This window comes from Poromitra crassiceps (genome assembly GCF_964638095.1).
Source record: "Poromitra crassiceps genome assembly, contig: HAP1_SCAFFOLD_85, whole genome shotgun sequence".
NCBI lineage: Eukaryota > Metazoa > Chordata > Actinopteri > Beryciformes > Melamphaidae > Poromitra > Poromitra crassiceps.
The window spans coordinates 424,639-446,293 of NW_028152246.1; positions in this window are offsets into that span (position 1 = coordinate 424,639).

Here is a 21,655-nt window from a genome sequence, read left to right on the forward strand (position 1 = left end):
CCTGTAGGGGTTGAACCCCAGTTCTCAAACTAGAAGGCGCACGCCTTATCCATAGGACACCCTAACCCTAATCTTAACCAAACAAAAATCCCTTGCCGCAGGTTTTAAGGAAGAAGCAATTGCGGCGACCAATCAAATGAGTTCGGCGGTGGGGTTTTCCCAGGCCGTACTACAAACAAATGTTGACCCAGGAACAACACAAACACGGTGATATCAGGAGGTGCAGGTTGACTCTACAGTACAGTACCATAGTGGAGTGTTGGCAGTAAGGATTTTGAATGTTTTGATGAATCAAAGCAACCACAAACCAGGGCAGCAACACAACACCATATGCTGTGAGCCTGTTAGAATTCAAAATCCTATTATTTATTTATCCTATTATATTCATAACCTTGAGATAACCTTGACATAACCTGTAATGAAAATCCTAGAACCTTTGGATAAAGCCTATGTGACACAGATACAGGAAGCGACTCAAGGTTGAGTTGTCTCTATATTGAAAAGTCTCTGGTCAAACCTAAGACAGGGCTTGATTACTGAACATTCATTTAAAGAAAGGCTTTGCTGATTTTCAACCTGCTTTGTATCATTAGAATCTTGGTCATATAAGCAGATGGGCAGTGTTTACCTTGTGTATGTTTTCTCCAGAGAGAAATCCACATTAGTCTGGGTTAGGGTTACGTTAGTCTGCCTGCAGAAACTCCACCCCCGCCAGCTGTTACAGCTCACTAGATGCCTGCAAAAGACTATTCTATATCTAGATGCCTGAAAAAGACTATTCTATATCTAGATGCCCGCTAAAGACTATTCTATATCTAGATGCCTGAAAAAGACTATTCTATATCTAGATGCCTGAAAAAGACTATTCTATATCTAGATGCCTGCAAAAGACTATTCTATATCGATGCCTGCAAAAGACTATTCTATATCTAGAATATATCTAGCTTTGTTGATTCGAGCCGGCAGGAGCGTCGGTGCGAGGCTCCTGCTTTGTTACTTAACACATTGAGTGCCAGCGACGCCATATGGCGTCATTAGAAATTTACCGTAGAGTGCCAGCGACGCCAAATGGCGTCAATAACTCAAAATTGTTTTTTTGACGGGGGGGTGTCCATCTCAGCTTCTTACATCGCCTCTTACAATATGAGAGCTATTGAATGTGTCTAACCTATTTTACAGAACCCTTAGGTGGCAACAGCGCACTCCAGATGAGAGAAAGTGGAGTAAAACACACACAGAAGAAGTCGTTGGGGAAAAGGAAATCGCATCGCATCCGTCCGTATGCAGCTGCTTCATTGAAGCATAACGTTTAGCTGTGCCCCTGCAGCAGCCAATCTGCTATCACAATTGAGCACCTCGGTGTCCGCTGCAACAGCCCATTCGCATGATCAGCCGTGGATTTGTTATTATTCTCAACTGGAAGCATGGGAGCTGGTACACGCGGCTGTAAAAAAGCTGGATCTAGCGGACTTTTTCAGTGCTGAGCACACGCAGAGCAAACAGCAGAGCCGAGCAGAGCAGAGAGACACTCCTCCCACAACGGGGGGGGGGGGTGGAGGAGGGGGGGAGGTGGGGCACGCAGAGCAGCACACAACACTGACCCAGACAGACCCAGGCAGCAGGACAGGGTTGGCAAACGCAAGCCAGAATATCCGATGTCCACCAGCAGCAAATCAAGATCAGCAAGAAGCTGCAACCAGCAGCGCACGCAGGGGCCAGCGCTGCTGGTTGCAGCTAAAAATATTATTCTTCCAAACAAAATTCCCTGGCCTTCACTGTTTTATTGAAGGAAATTATTTTTGAGGTGTGACTACATCAGAAAATTAGCTTCAGAGTCAGTGATGTGTTTGAAATGTTTAATTTCACAAAAGGGCCATTATCTCAGCTTCTAAAAAAAACTGCTCTTTTTTGTTAAATCAAGCTATCTTCTCCGGCTGATAACTAAAGAACGGAAAATGGGATCAATAAACTTTTTTTTGCAGGTGATAGAAGAGAGTCTCATCGTTATTTGTGCGTGTTCAGTGTTTACATAGTAATTATAAAAGAAATTATATGACTGTTTTAAAATGCATTGCGGCCTATGTGGCACAGTACAGCACCTTTTGCCCAAGGGCCGTGGCACTCAAAGTGTTAATTGGCACATTCAGTCCTCAACTCTCCACTGGGAAGCTGATGTGTGGTGAGCGTTCTGGCGCAAACTGGCTGCCATGCATCACCCAGGTGGGTGCTACTTAATTGTTTCTGTTGATTTAGCTCTTCCTCGCAGCGAGGCTTGCAAGGATATATTGGATCAAGTTGTTACTGTGATTGAGAAAATAAAGCGGCCATGGCTGTGTAAATAAGGTTAGTCTCTGTTTGTTTTATCACGGTTTGGCATGGTGTATTTCCTGGTCTGTGTTTACAATGCGGTATGTCGGCTGTGTGTCTCGCTATGCCTCGATGCATATGCATCTAGCAACAGCCTAGTTTGCGAAAAGCTGAAACTTTCATCTTTCTATCAAATCTGGGTAAATTTCAGACTTGAAAGCAGTGCCTCTTGTCTTGTCAGAGGTGATAAGCAAATTAACTAGTCATATGAACAAATGTCCTCTTTCAAGTATTTAGCACGCTCACAACCACTTCACTTAAGGAAAACAATAAAATAAAAAAGGCTGACAATGTACGCCAACCTCAAAGTGTCCATTGGTGCCACAGTCTCATTTCAAGCCAGCAACGTCTTCTTGAGAGTCAGGATTCTGGGTGATTGACTTGAAGCATCCTCGAGCTCCAAGAAAAGTTTTTGGAAAGCTTCAAAGGAGTGCTTCAGCTGGGGGGGATAATCTATATTCAGTGCATAGATTAAGCCAAGGAGGAGGGCGCAAGCAGAGGCGATACCGTGGAGTCCTGAGATGACTGTCTCTCCATCAATGACAATCCCGATGTCCCTCGAAGACTCCGTTGTGGTCACACAGATCGCTGTTTTGAGCAGTCTAACCACGTCCAAATCCACAGTATCCTATAACAGGAAATTGTAATTAGTGTCAAGTTTGGGATTGGAACACCACACACACACACACACACACACACACACACACACACACAGTAGTGAGTAATATGCCGTTGATTTCCTGTCCTATCAGCAGGGACATGATTGTGAATCAATTCCAGCTGCCCAAGCATGAGAGAGAGGGGCATGGGGAGGAAGAGAGAGTGAGAGAGAAAGAGTGGAGAAAGATGGGGAGAGGGAGGAAGAGAGATGGAGAGGAGAGAGAGGGGGAAAGAGATGAGGAGGGAGGGTGGGAGAGAGGGGAAGGGAGAGAGTGAGGAGAGATAATGTAGATTAGAATGTAGAAATACAGACTAGGGATGTGGATTTTCGGTTAATTTTACTTTTGATTAACTGACACCCTTGATCGGTTAATTTAAAAAAAAGTGCAGGACAGCAGGTATCCCGACATGCGTCGCTAGTCTTCACGGGGCGTCAGGATGTAATGCAGAATGCAATGTAGTTTTCCACTGCTGGCAAATAATGTTAACTTTATACTGTATTCAGTCCACAGTCAGCCCCACACAGCACACACTGAGTTAACAAATTTATAGAATGAGCTGATTGTTTCACTATGGGTGTGTTTCTAAATTAATTCTGAAAGATCTGAGCTGTCGCTCATAAATTCAGAGCGGGGGGTGTGGTGGTGGCTAGTGAATGAGAGACAGCTCCAGGAAGCACTGCTCTCACATGCTTGAGATGCAAACTCATGGAGTGAAAAAGGTGACAGATCTACAGACACAAAACCACTAAAAATCATTCATTTAAGTGTCCTATTTTGAGATGAATAAGGTGACTGTCACCGAAAGGTGACTCGTTTGCATCCCTGCTTGAGGAAAAGGCATTTTCTAAATGAATGTTATTATTGGCAGTGGCAGGAGCTTTTGATTAATAATATAATGCTAGTTTACTCCTTGTGCCATGTTTCCTATACTTAGGTTAACATTGTTTCCCACAAAGGAGGAAAAAGATTGGTAGTTTGGCAACATGCTGTATGCAAATTAATATGCAAATTGACCATTTAACCAACATGCTTAACCGATCAAAGACGTTCTCTGCGGTTAAACGTCCACATCCCTTATACAGACATGTCCAGATCTTGGCAAATAAAACCAAAACTCTTCGGATGCATAGATAATTTAAAAAAAGCTGCATTGGTAAAGTAAGGAGGCAATCTACATTCAATTATGATTACGTTAATAAATTAGTTAATGCAAATTAAGTTCACCTACCCTGAATTCTTTGATCAGATTTTCCCCTTTTTCGGCAAGGTATTCCATCAGGCACCGAATCACCACCTCTCTTGTCCTCTCAATAGAAGAACACTCCTGGACAGAAATATAACTTAATTAACTCACATGTCAATCACAAAGAAACACTTTGAAAGTGCATACATATAAATATCCCCTATATGCCGATATTTACTCATTCTGCCCATCTGTCAGGCCAGGCAGGGCTTCTCTGAGTGAGTAAAGCTTCTGGCATACTCTTCGCGCCCAGCCAAGCGCATAGGACGCGCGGCGATTATGACGTCATCGCACAGGGCATGTCGGGGGGTGAGGCGTGAGCGCAGCGCGGCGCGTCCATGGAGATTTTTCTATCAGCGCGTCGGGTTTTGCTGCCTGTGCCTGTGAGATCTCCGTGGTAGGCTATCAGTGGATATCTGCTGTGATTGAGTCCTCACTGTCGTAAAGTCGCCTTTGAAGCATGACGTTCGATTATAACTAACTAGTTGTGTGGCTTAGCCTTCCCAAATGTTGAGGGTCGTTTTTTATAATTTAATAGATAGAATTGGGAACGTTACATTCAATTTCATTCAGACTGCCTGGCACTAACCGCCGCCATTTTCCCCTGGTGCTTCCACAGGAGGAGGGGGGTGGGAGCTCGCCCTGCTGAAAAAACCAGCATGCACCAGCATAGCTTTTTATGCTGGTGTACCAGCATCCCAGCATCGCATGCTGGGATGGTGGTACAATTGTTGTGTTTTGAAAACACAACAAGTTATGCTGGGATGCTGGTGGTGTGACCAGCATGGGATGCTGGTGGTGTGACCAGCATGGGATGCTGGTGGTGTGACCAGCATGCGATGATGCTGGTATGCTGGTGGTGTGACCAGCATGGGATGCTGGTCACATATGCTGGTCTTGTGACCAGCATGGGAAGCATACACCAGTACACCTATGCTGGTGTAGATGCTGGTGTGACCAGCATACACCAGCTATGCTGGTCTTGCTGGTGTCAAAACACAACATGCTGGTCTATGGTTGAATGCTTGTTAACCAGCACCCCATGCTGAGAGTAGTCAGACCAGATAAACATCACAAAAGTAATCTTTCTTGAACTAGTTAAATGAAGACTATTTCAGGTTTACATAACAATATAATTATTTATTAAATAAAAGCAACACAGAGAGTGAGTGGGAGAGAGAACCGCACATACAGCAGTGCACCTGAACAGTCAGCCTGTACCTGTCTTTATGTCAAAAGTATTAAAAGTAAAAGTGTGACTCAACTCAATTAACGTGCTGAAGGCAATGAACTCATTGAGTGCCAGCCACTTTTGGAGAACGGACGCTCCCAGTGCCAGAGTTTCAGAGCGTTTTCAGTGATTTCTCGAGGCCCACAGAATATTGTGTGATATTACTATGTAAACACCGAACACGCACAAAGAACGAGGAGACTCTCTTCTATCATCTGCAAAAAAAAGTTTATTGATCCCATTTTCTGTTCTTTAGTTATGAGCCGGAGAAGATAGCTTGATTTAACCAAAAACAGACATTTTTTTCTAGAAGCTGAGATAATGAGCCTTTTGTGAAATTAAACATTTCAAGCACATCACTGACTCTGAGGCTAATATTTTCTAATGTAGTCACACCTCAAAAATAATTTCCTTCAATAAAACAGTGAAGGCCAGGGAATTTTGTTTGGCAGAATAATATTTTTTAGCTGCAACCAGCAGCGCTGGCCCCTGCGTGCGCTGCTGGTTGCAGCTTCTTGCTGGTCTTGATTTGCTGCTGGTGGGCATCGGATATTCTGGCTTGCGTTTGCCAATCCTGTCCTGCTGTCTGGGTCTGTCTGGGTGTTGTGTGTGCTGCTCTGCGTGCCCCCCCCCCCCCCCCCCCCCCCGCCTCAACTGCAAACCCCTCGTAGTGGGAGTGTCTTTGGTGGCTTTCTGCTGCTGTGCACAGTGAAGGGTGCGGCCGGTGCGCTACATCCAGCTTTTTTACAGCGCTCCGCGTGTGTTTGTCACCGGCTACCATGCTTCCAGTTGAGAATAATAACAACTCCACGGCTGATCATGCGGATGGGCTGTCGCAACGGACACGGAGGGGCTCAATTGTGGCAGCAGATTGGCTGCTGCAGGCACAGCTAACGTTACAGTATGCTTCATGCATATCGATGCATACGGATGCGATGCGATTTCCGTTTCCCCAACGACTCCTTCTTTGTTTTTTCCTTGCCTTTCTGTAATCTGGAGAGCACTGTCGCCACCTAAGGGTTCTGTAAAATAGGTTAGACACATTCAATAGCTCCCATATTGTAATAGGCGATGTAAGAGGCTTAGATCGACATCCCCCCGTCAAAAAACGCAATTGACGACTTTAGTCGTCATTGGCACTGAACGTTACTAAATCAATTGACGACTAAAGTCGTCATTGGCACTCAATGAGTTAAAGACTCATTACAATTAAACTCAATTAAATAATAAAACTACTGACTAATTAACAATAACACAACAAACAGGCAACATCACCCGACAAGAAAAGAGGTCACCCCAGGAACAGCTGGAGAAGAGGTGTGCAGGCAGAAATGTCTGGGAGCAGGCTCAACTGGGGAGATCAGGGAAGAACCGCCAACCACCGACATTTTGTCAATGACCTATGCTCCCTTGAGGAGCAAAGCCTTAAGTCAAATCAGAAGTAGAGAATTCCACTGAAAAACAATGCAGATTTATTTTGCACAAAATCTCACAATCCTAAAAACTTTCTGGAAAAAAACAAAATGTTTTGCAGGCATTCATTTACCGTAATTAATTAATTTCAGTTATTGAGAGTTGATTTGAGTTCAGTCGTGGACCAGTGATGTCATTCACAAATCACAACTTAAATCAACTCTCAATAACTGTCAAACTAAATGAATGCCTGCAAAACGGTTTACAGTTTTTGGATATGTGTGAGATTATGTGCAAAATAAATCAGCATTGTTTTTCGGTGGAGTGTCCCTTCAAGTGCTATTCTTTGCTTGTTTGTTTATGTCCATTATTTTCTCTGTGATGTAGCATCCAGGCTTCCCCACTCGAGCTTCCACATCTGCTTCACCCAGGTTTTGGTTCTGGAGCCACTCTTTGTATCAAACTGAAAAGCAAACAGAGATAAATTAGTGGAAGAGTAACACTGTTCTTTGGTCAATATTTCAACTGCCATTTGAAAAAGTGCTACACGAAAGTGACGCATGACCATTTACTGGCCATTATCTGGCCATTATCGTTATAAATGTAAATAATATTCCTGGAATGCGTGTTTTAACGAGCCAGTTACATTTCTTTGCATTCTTAGACATTACCGTTTGATTTAGTTTGCATAATTGCTCAAGTTAGTAGTTAGTTTATGGGCTAGAAACTCTGCCAGATGACAGGCACTAGGCGCCATTTTCCCCTTCATTTGGAAGAGAAAATGATCCTGTCACAACGGCATGCACGCCCATAAACCAAAATACTAGCCTGTTACAATATAGAATTATCACCCAGCCATAACGCCACCACAGGCGCGCACACACACACACACACACACACACACACACACACACACACACACACACACACACACACAGAGAGCTGAAGGTGAGAGCAGCGCTCTATCACGGTAAAAAAGTGTTCCCCCCTCAGTGGCCCCTCTCCTTCTTACAAGTAATTGAATAACCTAACCTTACAAGTAATTGAATAACCTCTTTCTGTGTAGTAAATAACACACAAGTTAAGCCTATACTTCACTCACCTCCACAAATAATCTGCTTCAAGCCGCCGGTTCGTTGTTTCTGGAGTTTTATTTGAGAGCAGTGAGTGCTGAGTAGCCTATTGACAATTGACAAACGGTGCAGACAGGTCCAGCCGCGGGAAAGTTTGGAGATGGTCTCGCGCAGCATATCAGAGGCGTAGTGATACTCAGTTCCATAAAATAGTTCCAATTTAATGGAGGGTATGCAGCACCACGTCACTTTCCCACTGGAACACGCCCCCTCAATCGGGACTGGCAAAACCTAAAATATGGGCAAAACATTCAGCAGCAGGTCTCTGTTGTTTGGAGCAGCAGCAGTGTCATTAATCTAGGCTGATTACTGCATTCAAAATCAGTCTTGCTGTCACTCAGTGGGCGTGACCATGCAGTGACTTCTGCCTGTGACATCACGTGCATACCCTCTTGGGAAAACTGGCCTCAGAAATGAATCTGACCCACGGCCACCTAGAGTTTAATTAAAGCCTCTTTACAGTAGAAAACATAACATAGCTTGAAAGTAATAATAATAATAATGACAACAACAACAATAATAATGATAATAATAATAATAATAATAATAACAATAATAATAATAATAATAATAATAATAATAATAATACATTCATGTGTAATGTTATTTTAAAGGACTATGCTTGATATAGAATTGCATTAGCCTCTTGTATTGTGTTATATTAGCCTGTTACGCTGTAAGGTGTTTTGTTGGCCATGGTTAAAACTATTTTCTTGTGTGTTGCGTTATTTGTTGCTTATGTTATAACTTGGCCCTGTACCATTTATTTTATCTGGCAAGCTGTCAATGGAGGCCAGAAGACAATACAAAATATAAAAAAGAAGGCATATAACCCTAGCCTGGGTAAACCCAGCCTCCACAACCTGCTCTCAGACCTGCTCTGCTCTTGTAGTGACTGAGAGCAGAGGCCTGTACTACGAATGTTGTATTAGAAGATCCAGGATCTGTCCCTTGATCTGGTTTGTCTAAATAGACCATTTAGGCTCAATGACTGATTGAATAATTCCTATAGGCTAATCAATAAAAAAAAGAATGATAATACAATAAAAAAATGCTTCTGAACTGAATCGACACGGTACGTGCGGGCATAGATTTCATTTATAAAAAATAGCCTATTTTGTGGCCAATCACATTATGAACAGCTGAGTTGACACGGCAGGCACATTTCCTCGTTCAATGAAAGCGCAGTGATCAGAGTTTTGGATATTTAATGTAGCCTGTCAGAATGAAAATCCGCGTTGGATAGTCTGCTGAAAGACTGTCTAAAGCTGACGCTTGTATTCACATCAGTCATTTGATTTACTTTGATCAGCGATTTCTATTTCCTACAGCAGCTTTTTGCGAGTGTAAAAATGTAAATGTGTAATCTCAGTCTATATATTTCCACAATCTGTAAGCCTATTTAGACCATAGATTTAGAAACGCATGCTCAATGAATAAAATAATGATATCCTAATAGCCTATAAAAGAGAAAACTGCTGAACTGAATTGAGACGATGCGGGCATAGTTTTCATTGATAAAAACTAGCCTATTTTGTGGTCACATGGCTATTGTAATGTCAGCAGAGTCGCATATCTCCATATTTCATATAATGATGCTGGAAATATGAAGTTCAATCACATCATACAGGCCAAAAGCAACACAGTTGCAGCTGCAAAATGCAGGAGTCGCCTAGATATGAATCATCTTAATATGGGATCGCCTGTGTGCAGGTGATCCCATATTAAATTGCTTAGATGTAGTAGGCTATTCCAGCATGTAGGCTATGACCATTTCAATTCCAACCCAACGTCAGTCTCAGCTCCGTTGCGCACACGGCACCGTGCGCTTTGGAGACGTTTATGTAACCTTTTTATGCCGGTTTAGTGATATTTCTCCACTCACTATTCAGCTGCAATCGATCAGCGGGATCAAACAACGTATCTAGGCTACTTGAGAGCACAAAAATGAATATATAAAAACATATTCCAAAGTGGTAAGTATAGGGCTTAATTAAAATAGCCAACAAGTACAAGGCTTTAGTCCTTGATTAACATTAACATTGATTAACATTACTCATTCAACATTACAATTCATGCTCCTACCTAGATGGGAAACTCGTCCAGAAAGGGGTTGGCCATTTTTCCAAACTGCTGATTCGATTGGTTCGTGGGCAGTGTATTTAAGGTCTAATCTTATCCTTGCAACTTAACCTGCTGCGGACCAGGTTAAGTGTGAAGCATAAGTTTCTATGGAAATATATGTCGGTAAGAAGTTAACTTGCTTTGTAGTACGGCCAAACCAGGTTTAAACCTGAAGTTACCTCGCTAAACCACTAATCTTGCTTTGTAGTACAGGCCCCAGGTCTGAGAGCAGGTCACGTGGAGGCTGGGTTTACCCAGGCTAATATAACCCACCCTATAACCCATAGGGGATGGGTAATGGGCCAGATTGTTTCCCAAACTTTTTCACATCAAGGTCCCCTAAACTAGACCACAGACCCCCAATTTTGTGCCAGGGTCCCCCATCCAATAAAACTTTTGCTTTTAGATGTTTTCCTCATGGTTGCCATGGCAACCATTTTACTTTCCCCTATAACCTAATTATTTTTGCATCAAATCTCCTGAACCAAACATGATGACAGAAAAGGTGATGTCTACCCCTTACTGTATGTTTTCATGGTATGATCCAGTGTAGGAAATTAGCCAGGGGCAAGGCCAAATATGCTCTAATAAATCTCAGAATGCACCAAAAAAACATGATCAAGGGGCAAAAAGTGTCCCCAAGATTTTGATAGGCCTAATTATATTCTCATTACATTAATTACATTTTCATTTGCTTCTCTAACACACACTAACACAATTAACTTTTGTAAAACACCCCAAAAAGGGACCTGGGCTTGGCCTGGACACGAAAGTTAAAATTAAATCCATGCCATGGACCAGCAGGGTACAGAGGAGGTCATTTCCATTATGGAGCACTTCACAATCTCCTCCACCAGCATGACCATGCTGGTCCAGCAACTTCACCAGCTTCACCATGCTGGTCCACCAGCTTCATCAGCATGACCATGCTGGTCCACCAGCTTCATCAGCATGACCATGCTGGTCCACCAGCTTCACCAGCTTCACCATGCTGGTCCACCCGCTTCACCATGCTGGTCCACCAGCTTCATCAGCATGACCATGCTGGTCCACCAGCTTCATCAGCTTCACCATGCTGGGCCACCCGCTTCACCATGCTGGTCCACCAGCTTCATCAGCATGACCATGCTGGTCCACCAGCTTCACCATGCAGGTCCACCAGCTTCACCAGCTTCACCATGCTGGTCCACCCGCTTCACCATGCTGGTCCACCAGCTTCACCAGCTTCACCATGCTGGTCCACCAGCTTCACCATGCTGGTCCAGCAACTTCACCAGCAAGGCCATGGTAGTTTACCAGCTTCACCAGCAAGCGTTAGCTGGTGGACCAGCAAGGTAATGCTGGTCCACCAGCATCAGACCAGCACTAACCAGCATAAACCAGCATAGACCAGCAAGAAATTCATGCTGGTCTATGCTGGTTTTTTCAGCAGGGAGGGGCGAGCTGCGAACTGAGTATGTTCTGTTTTGGCCCGCGCAGAGTGCGCGCGCCCTCCTCGGAGCCCCGTCTCCAGCGCGTGCGCGAAGAGTATGCCAGAAGCTTAAGCCTCCCTGTCGTTTTATTTACTGCATAAACTCAGGCTTCCACATTCCCACACAAGGATACACTTTCAAAAGAAAACCCATGACTTTTCAATAGAAGTTCCATTTAATGTGAGGTGGTGACTGATTCAATACCAGGAATTATTACTACACTGGACAAAATAGGAAACATGAACTCATTTCTTCTTCGTCTGAGATTGCACTCACTTCCCAGCATTTTTATGAGTGGGCGGGCTTCAGTCTTCCCTAACCAATCACTAGAGACCAAGGTGTCCACAGCAACCTAACCTCGCGTCACCAGGCTCTTCCCGAGGCAACCTGCTTGCACAGCAGGGCATCCGCAGCAGTCTTACTAGTCACAAGCACAAGCTAACGTAGCTAGCTAATGCTAGCCAGCTTCTCCACGTTTGGCAGGCAAAGTCGGCCGACTTTGGCTGCTTAACGTGCAGAAGCCTTAACCTTACCGACCGGTCTCTCATGATTGAAGTGAGGTTTCCATAACAAATTTCAAGCTGAGATAGAGGCCGTCATATCTGTATTACCTGATCAGCCCGTGACGTCAGTCAAGCACTAGCGTGACGTCAGGCATGACATCAGTTGTCCTCAGTTCACGACATCAGGCATGACGTCAGTCCTCCCTAGTATATATAGCAAGGGTTCTACGTCACCCCCCACTCTGGCGGATCATAGCAGCAGCCGGCATCGCGGCCGTTCATTCCCCCTGAAACCATCCTCTGAAGCCGTCATTTCACCCCACCCACCTCCCCAGTCCACCACCAACGAGTCTTGACTCCTGGAGAATCCCGGGGGAGGATTCTCTCTAGCCCAAATAGATGCCGCCCTCTCGCCTAAAGAGGAGTGCCATCTTACAATGGAGTCATACGCCAAATAACTTGCCATGCACGCCACTTGCTAAATAAAGTCTCTTGTTAAACCTTACCGACCGGTCTCTCATGATTGAAGTATGTTATTCCAGACTGGCTCAAATAACTACACTTAAACCATTTAATTCATCGTCCATAATCTCGAGATAAAAACAGCCGAGCAGTGTCGAGCATGCTACTAATCTACTGCTCTGTGCTCTGAAATCTGGCATGCAGGGCAGAGTTCGAGCTCAGAATTCTTGACTGAGAGAGAAGTCGGCTAATTTTTCCATATAGACACCAATGCACCTGACGTAACTTCCGGACCGGCACGTCGCGTAGCCCCGGCGCCAGACCAAATATCCAGAGGGGGCACGAGCCTTAAAGGAACACTCCGCCCATTTTCAACCAGCTTTGTATCATTAGAACATCAGTAGGTATATCAGAAAACTGTAAACTGTTTTGAAGTCTGTCATTTAATTTGACAGTTATTGAGTGTTAAAGTGCGGACCAGTGACATCACTGGTCCACACTAACTCAAATTAATAACTCATTAACTCAAATCAACTCTCAATAACTGTCAAACTAGATGAATGATGAATAGTTTTGACAGTTATTGAGAGTGGGCGGAGTGTTCCTTTAAGCAGGGGGGCACTGATAAAATGTGTCCGCCCCAATAAATTGATGTAAAAAATAAGAAAAGAGCTTTACTGCGCGAAACGTTACAGCGGGGCAACACGGATGTTGATGTAATGTATATATACCATGTAATAATGGTATTAATGTTATACAGTTTGATTTGATTTGATTTATTGTGAATTATAAAAGACAACACAATCCAAGGGATAAAACATGTGAAAGTGTAAACACTTATTTCCAACATGGTCCCTGGTCGCAGCTAACAAAGACATACATTATAAAAACAATACAGATCAATCATGTGTAAAATAAACAATTTACATAATCAACGCAAGGCCTAGAACCAATAAAATGATTGATTATGTTAAAATGCCAATATTTACAACAGGATTAAACATATTACAGCCTGGTGTTTGGTCTATATAATTTAGCTAATTTCACCTTTCATGACAACTGTACAGATGCAAATTTTTATATAGCTCACCCACTTAGAGTAAAATAGACGATTAAAAGGACTATGCTTTGGGCATGATTGACAGGTCGCCTGTCCAGTGATCGTGCAGCTCACTGATCAGGGACCAAAACCAATGGGTGACTTCACACTGACTCGTCCATATTTTTTAACGGTCGCTTATAAGTAGTTTGTTTACTGGACAGAGTTCTCCTTAACTGTCAACGTGAATGCACCAAAATACAAACATGCTGTAACGTATCTTTTAAACCCTTGATTTCACTTTCTTGGTGTTTCCATTCAGTTATTTTCTCTTTATTATTCTTGTCTTGTCTACAGACGATGATGTCAGCATTATTGACATCAGTCCAGACGTTTCCTTGGAAGTTGCTTCTGAGGCTCCTTCAGATGCTGTGACTATTCCAGAACCCACTGTTGGGGATGTTGTGGTTCCACAGGACTCTCTGGATGCCAACGCAGACTTGACCTTTACTGATGAGGTTACATCAAAGGTTGTAGAGGACATGGTAGAGACAATGGAGGATTCACCAGAGCCCATAGAGGAAACAGTACCAGAGGCAATTCTGACAGAACCTGAAAGTGATATACAGGAAATGTCTGAAAAACATCCTTCAGATTCTGCTACAGATGTTAGCCAAGATGGACAGGTCAGTTCAGAGGCCATTCCAACTGTTGCCTCTATTGCCCACAAGCCCACTACTGGCATTGTTCCGGATGTGGAGGAAGCCAATACTGTCCCAGGTACGTACACACAGTCATGCACCTCAGGCAAACACGGGAGTAACTTTGGTTCAGCCACATTAGTTCTGGCTATGGATTTACTTTGAAAATTGCCATTTCCCATAACTTCGGATTATTATTTCATTGCAAGGTGAGTACATGAGTCACAACATGTTCATGCGTTTCTGGCGCTGTTGGAATATGTATTTTTGGTGACTGAACTATGGTAGGCAGCTGTACCTTATACTGCCATTGTAGTGCTAAGCTCACTAGCAGGACGGCGCAAGCATTGCTTGTGTATATATATATATATATATATATATATATATATATATATATATATATCAGTGGCGGCTGGTGAGCTTGGAAAAAAATTTGGGTGTTTTTTTTCTTCTCTTTTGCAGTTTGAAGACAGATTTTAACAACATACAAACAAAACAAAACAAACAAGCTCAGACACGAAACAAAGCAAAGCATACTATTGATTGACAATTATAATATGGTGCTACCACCCATATAAGGGTGCTTACATGCTTATAAAAGCATATGGGTTCCCATACAAGGGGCCAAGACAAACCAGCTGAGCAAGTCACCCACCGCCCCTAACCTCATCAAGGTAGGCCAGAAACGGGTCCCAAATATGTCACTCCTATACCCTAATGTAATGTCAATAGCAGCACCAGTCTCCTTCAAGGAAACAAGAGCAATAGAAATCATAATAATAATAATAATAATACATCGGATTTATATAGCGCTTTTCCAAATGCTCAAAGACGCTTCACAATACAAAACAATATAATACCATAACTTAAGAAAAGAGAAGAAAATAAATAAAGAAAATAAATAAAAGGTGAGAGAGGGAGGAGTTCATGGGTTGAAAGCAAGGGTGAAAAGGTGGGTTTTGAGGGCGTGTTTAAATGATGACAGAGTGTCTGCTTGACGGATATGGCTGGGGAGGGCGTTCCAGAGGGTGGGGGCAGCTGCAGCGAAGGCCCTGTCGCCCCAGGTCTGGAGCTTCGTTCTGGTGGTTTGGAGAAGGTTAGCATCTGCGGACCTGAGGCGACGGGTAGGCTTATGGAGGTGAAGGAGGTCAGAGAGATAGGAGGGGGCCAGGTTGTTGAGGGCTTTGAAGGTGATGAGTAATAATTTGAATTGAATCCTGTACGTGATGGGGAGCCAGTGGAGATCGTGGAGGATGGGGGTGATGTGGTCGGAGCGGCGGGTGGAGGTGAGCATGCGGGCAGCGGAGTTTTGGACGTATTGGAGTTTTTTGAGGGTTTTGGTGGGTGTGCCGTATAGAATGCTGTTGCAGTAGTCCAGTCGGGATGTGATGAAAGCGTGAGTCAGTGTTTCGGCAGCAGAGAAGGATAGTGAGGGGCGTAGACGGGCAATGTTCCTGAGGTGAAAGAAGGCGGATTTGGTGATCTGGTTGACATGCGGGATGAAGGAGAGGGTGGGGTCGAGAATGATTCCAAGGTTGCGGACGTGGGTGGAGGGGGTGACAGTGGAGCCGTCAATGTTGACAGAGAAATCCTGGGTGGAGCGGGTGAGGGAATTTGGGCCAATGATAATGATTTCGGATTTGTCACAGTTGAGTTTCAGAAAGTTGTTTTGCATCCAGATTTTAATGTCAGAGAGGCAGGTGATGAGGGTGAAGTGGGTGGCGGCAGTGATGGTCTTGGTGGAAAGGTAGAGCTGTGTGTCATCTGCGTAACAGTGGAATTGGAGGCCATGTTTACGGAGGATGTGCCCAAGTGGTAGGATGTAGAGGATAAATAGTAGGGGACCAAGTACTGAACCCTGGGGGACACCGTGGGGGACTGGGGCAGTGGGGGATTTGGAGTTATTGGTGAAGATGAATTGGTGTCTGTCGGAGAGGTATGATTTGAACCAGGAGAGGGCAGTGTCGGTGATTCCAATGGTGGACTGGAGGCGAGAGATGAGGATGGAGTGGTTAATGGTGTCGAAGGCGGCGCTGAGGTCAAGGAGGATGAGGATGGAGAGGGAACCAGAGTCAGCGGAAAGTAGTATGTCATTGGTGACCTTTAATAGAGCGGTTTCTGTGCTGTGTTTTGTGCGAAAGCCGGATTGAAAGGGTTCGTACAGGGTATTGGTTTCAAGGTGGGATGACAACTGGGAAGCAACGGCTCGTTCCAAAATTTTTGACAGAAAGGGGAGGTTGGAGATGGGGCGGAAGTTGTTGAGATTGTCAGGGTTTAGTCCAGGTTTTTTAAGCAGTGGTGTAATGGCAGCGAGTTTCAGGGCGGGGGGTACAAGGCCAGTGGACAGAGAGGAGTTTATGACGGTAGTGATCAGAGGAGAGAGTGAGGGGAGGCAAGCCTTGACTAGGGAGGAGGGGATGGGGTCCAGGATGCAGGTTGTTGATTTCATGCCAGTCATGATGGTGGTTAGGTCGGATGCTGTGATTTCAGAGAAGGATGAGAGCGGGGGGTTTGGAGGCGGGGGGAGGTTCCGGATCAGAGACAATGGAGGTGGAGGATTTGGCCAGTTGATTGTGAATGGTGTCGATTTTGGTTTGAAAGTGCGAGAGAAATGAGTTGCATTGACTGACGGTAAATGAGTTGGAGATGGTGTCCATGGGTTTGAGGAGTTTGCTTATGGTGGAAAAAAGTGTCCTTGGGTTGTTGCTGCCAGATTGTATGACGGAGGAATAGTGGGAGGAGCGTGCGTTATTGAGGGCTTCCTTGTAGTGCTGTTGGTGGATTTTGAAGAGATCTTTATGTACAGTGAGACCGGTTTTGTGGGCAAGGCGTTCAAGTTGGCGGCCCTTGGATTTGAGCTGATGGAGATGGTCGGTGTACCAGGGGGCGGAGTGAGTGAAGGAGACAGATTTGTTTTTTGGGGGAGCGAGTTGATTGAGACAGGAGGTGAGGGTGTGGTTGTATGTGTTAACCAGTTCAGTGGGGCAGAAATTCTGGATGAGGGCGGGGTCAGGGAGAGTGTCGGCCAATAGGGAGGAAAGGGAGAGGGGGTGAATATTTTTAAGGTTACGGAAGGTTATGGAGCGCTTCTGTTTCATGAGGGGGGTGGGAATGAGAATGTCCAGGGTGATGGCTAGATGGTCAGAGATGGTGAGGTCATGGCTGGTTAGATTGTTGATGGGGAGGCCGGAGGTGCAGATCAGATCCAGAGTGTGTCCTTTGTTGTGGGTGGGAAAATCTACATGTTGGGTGATGTTGAAAAAGTTGAGAATGTCCAGGAGTTCAATAGCTGGTTTGGAGGCAGTCGAGTCAATATGAATGTTAAAGTCACCAAGTAATAAAATGGATGGAGAGATGGCACAGAGTTGTGTGAGAAATTCAGACAGTTCAGAGGGAAAGGCAGGGTTTGGTTTGGGGGGGCGGTAAATGACTGCAGTAACCAGGGGTTTAGAACCAGACAGTTTAAAGACAAGGTGTTCAAATGAGGAGACGGCCGGGATGGTTATTGCAGTTGTTTTGATGTTTTGCCGATGAATTATTGCAATACCACCACCAAGCTTGTGGAGGCGTGGTTTGTCCATGTAGGTGTATCCGGGGGGTGAGGTCTGGTTCAGGGAGAAATATTCTTGAGGTTTTTGCCATGTTTCAGTAATGCACAGGAAGTCCAGATTATTGTCAATTATGAATTCATTTACAATGAGGGCTTTGTTATTGATGGACCGGGCGTTAAACAGAGCAACTTTCAGAAGTGGTTGAGTTTGAGTGGGCTGTGGTGCTTTGGCCAGGGGGCGGAGGTTCAAAGCATTCACATGTGGGTTGTACTGATGACGCGTCGTGTTGTTGTGGTGACGGAATGAGGAAGTGCGGGAGCTGTTGTCGGACCACAGAGATGGGATGTTGTTGGTAGCGGTGAAATTATGAATAAACTTGCGACGGGAGCCTCTATGGATGTAACGGTGGCGACGGAGAAGTCCAAGGTTATTTATTGATGAAATGAATTCCATAGGCGGAGGCGTTTGGTGGTTCAGGCGGAGGAGTTGCATGCTTGAGTAGCGTAGCGTCATGTCCGAAACAGAACTGGAACTGATGGAGGTGGATAATGGCTGAGACAGACGGATTGGCAGCAGATGAAACAAGATGAACCACAGCATGACAGATGGAGAAAATGAGCCGGCCTAGGCCCACGTTGGAAGCTGAGGGGAGCTAGTTTGGCTCAAGGTGGAAGGCAGCGGTCCTAGCCAGCGAGGGCTAACCGCACCGGGCCAGGTGGAGGCCTGTCCGGGGTCTGCCTTCGGCGGTGCTGGGGGGCAGCGGTCCTAGCCAGCGAGGGCTAACCGCACCGACACAGGTGGTGGCCTGTCCGGGGTCTACCCTCACCAGCTTACGATGGTAGATGAAGTCCGTCAGACACAGGTGAGTGCCTGAACAGTTAAGTTGTAACGTAACGTTAGCCAGAAGTTTGTGTTGAGAGTCCGGGTAGAGTAGAAGAGAGTAATCCGTCATTAGGCTACAGACCGCTTTATAGATCCACACTGTTACAGCAGGCAACATCAAACTTAATTTCAGTTTAATTCAATCACACAATCCTAAAACTTGGGTGCTAGCTGGCTTGACAGATTCCTCAACTGCAATAACTTTTCTGGTAGAAGATGTAGCCCAGTGTTTCTCGAACTTGTTCATGTTAAGGTTGAGTTGAGTTGAGTTGAGTTGAGAAAACTTTATTTATCCCCGGGGGGCAATTCAGTTTCTACAGTTCATCACCGTTGCAAGTAAACATATTGTATTTCATTTCGGTCACAAAATACAAAAATACATACATACACAAGAAGGGAAATAGGAAGGGAGCTCAGTGTGATCAAACCGAGATAGTGCATTTGGTTCCTCGTGTCCCTCAGCGTACATGGATCTGAGCCGCAAGGGTGCAGGACGCAACATTGTTTATACACATGTAAAGTGCATAGGGTGCATGTGTAAACAGTTGGTTTTAGAAATACATAAAAAAATAAAAAATAAAAAAAATAAAAAAGTAAGATAAAAAGTAAAAGAGTTTGCATACAGAAAAAAGTGCAAATGCTACGATACACAGTGTTATTGGTTCAGTGCCTACTACATGCATAAAGTCAGTGCAGTTTTCTACTTCTCTGCATTCAACAGCCGAATGGCTGAGGGAATGAAGGACTTGGAGTAACGGTTTGTTCTGCAGCAAGGTGCCCGATAGCGCCGTCCCAGCGGCAAGAGGGCAAATTTAGAGGACAGGATATGGTCAGGTTGGTCCATAAGACCTTTTGCTTTCTGAACCACTCGCTTCTTCCAGAGCGCGTTTATGTCACTCTGCTGAACTCCAATGATTTTGGAGCAGACTTTGACGATATTGTTAAGGCTATTTCTGTCCTTCACAGACAAACCGTTAAACCAACATATAAAAGAAAAAGTTATAAGGCTCTCAATATATGATCTGTAAACAGTGCACAGGATCGTTTTTGACACTTTGAAGGAGTTAATTTTCCTTAATAAATAGATTTTCTGTTGGCCTCTTTTAACACTTTCAGTGCCACGGCCCTTGGGCAAAAGGTTGCTTGCTGTGCCACATAGGCCGCAATGCATTTTAAAACAGTCATATAATTTCTTTAATAATTACTATGTAAACACTGAACACGCACAAATAACGATGAGACTCTCTTCTATCACCTGCAAAAAAAAGTTTATTGATCCCATTTTCCGTTCTTTAGTTATGAGCCGGAGAAGATAGCTTGATTGAACGAAAAAAAGAGCTTTTTTTCTACGAGCTGAGATAATGAGCCTTTTGTGAAATTAAACATTTCAAGCACATCACTGACTCTGAAGCTAATTTTCTGATGTAGTCACACCTCAAAAATAATTTCCTTCAATAAAACAGTGAAGGCAAGGGAATTTTGTTTGGAAGAATAATATTTTTAGCTGAAACCAGCAGCGCTGGCGCCTGCATGCGCTGCTGGTTGCAGCTTCTTGCTGATCTTTTGCTGCTGGTGGGCATCGGATATTCTGGCTTGCGTTTGCCAACCCTGTCCTGCTGTCTGGGTCTGTGTTGTGTACTTGGCTCTGCGTGCCCACCTCCCCCCCTCCTCCTCCCCCCCCCCCCCCCCCCCGTTGTGGGAGGAGTGTCTCTCTGCTCTGCTGTTTTCTCGTTTTCTCTGCCTGTGCTCAGCACTGAAAAAGTCCGCTAGATCCTGCTTTTTTACAGCCGCGTGTACCAGCTCCCATGCTTCGAGTTGAGAATAATAACAAATCCACGGCTGATCATGTGTTGCAGCGGACACGGAGGCTGTTGCAGCGGACATCGAGGTGCTCAATTGTGATAGCAGATTGGCTGCTGCAGGGGCACAGCTAAACGTTGCTTCAATGAAGCCGCTGCATACGGACGGATGCGATGCGATTTCCTTCCCCCCAATGACTTCTTCTGTGTGTTTCACTCCACGTTCTCTCATCTGGAGAGCGCTGTCGCCACCTAAGGGTTCTGTAAAATAGGTTAGACACATTCAATACCTCTGAATATTGTAAGAGGCGATGTAAGAGGCATAGATCGACACCCCCCCGTCAAAAAAAAAAATCGAGTTATGACGCCATTTGGCGTCGCTGGCACTGTACGGTAAATTTCTAATGACGCCATATGGCGTCGCTGGCACTGAATGTGTTAACAAGAGACTCTATGTTTGTGTCAAACTTGAGATGCGAGTCAAACACTGTTCCCAGGTATTTATAAGAATCAACAATCTGGACGTCTTCACCATGAATGGAGCTAGCGACAGGGTCAGCTTTCTTATTTCTAAGATCGATTATAAGCTCCTTTGTCTTTGATACGTTAAGATCAAGGAAGTTCTCATCACACCATTCGACAAAATCTAGGAGCCCTAAACTGACACAAATTACACCACGCACCCCCATATAGATAAGATTTTGTTCCAGGGTCCCCCATCTGATAATAGTTTTGCTTTTAGATGTTTTATCACAGACATTATATGAAACCCATGACCAAAATAGTCATACATTCTGTGATTGTGTTACTTATGGATGGAATTATAGTGAAAATAGATTAATCCCCCCTTTTTGCTGGGGACCCCACTTTGAAAACCACTAGCTTAGGCTACAACTGTTGCAAGAAGGTGAATTTTCACACATTTTCAATGCAGATTGAGGACAAATAAGATGGATTGTCATCTGGTGCATTTTAACGTTAGGCGCACCCAGGTGAAAGAGAGTTGAAGTGGGAATAATTTCTGGCTGAGCAATGTAATGCACCTCAAAATAAAGTAAGATATTTAGGCTACA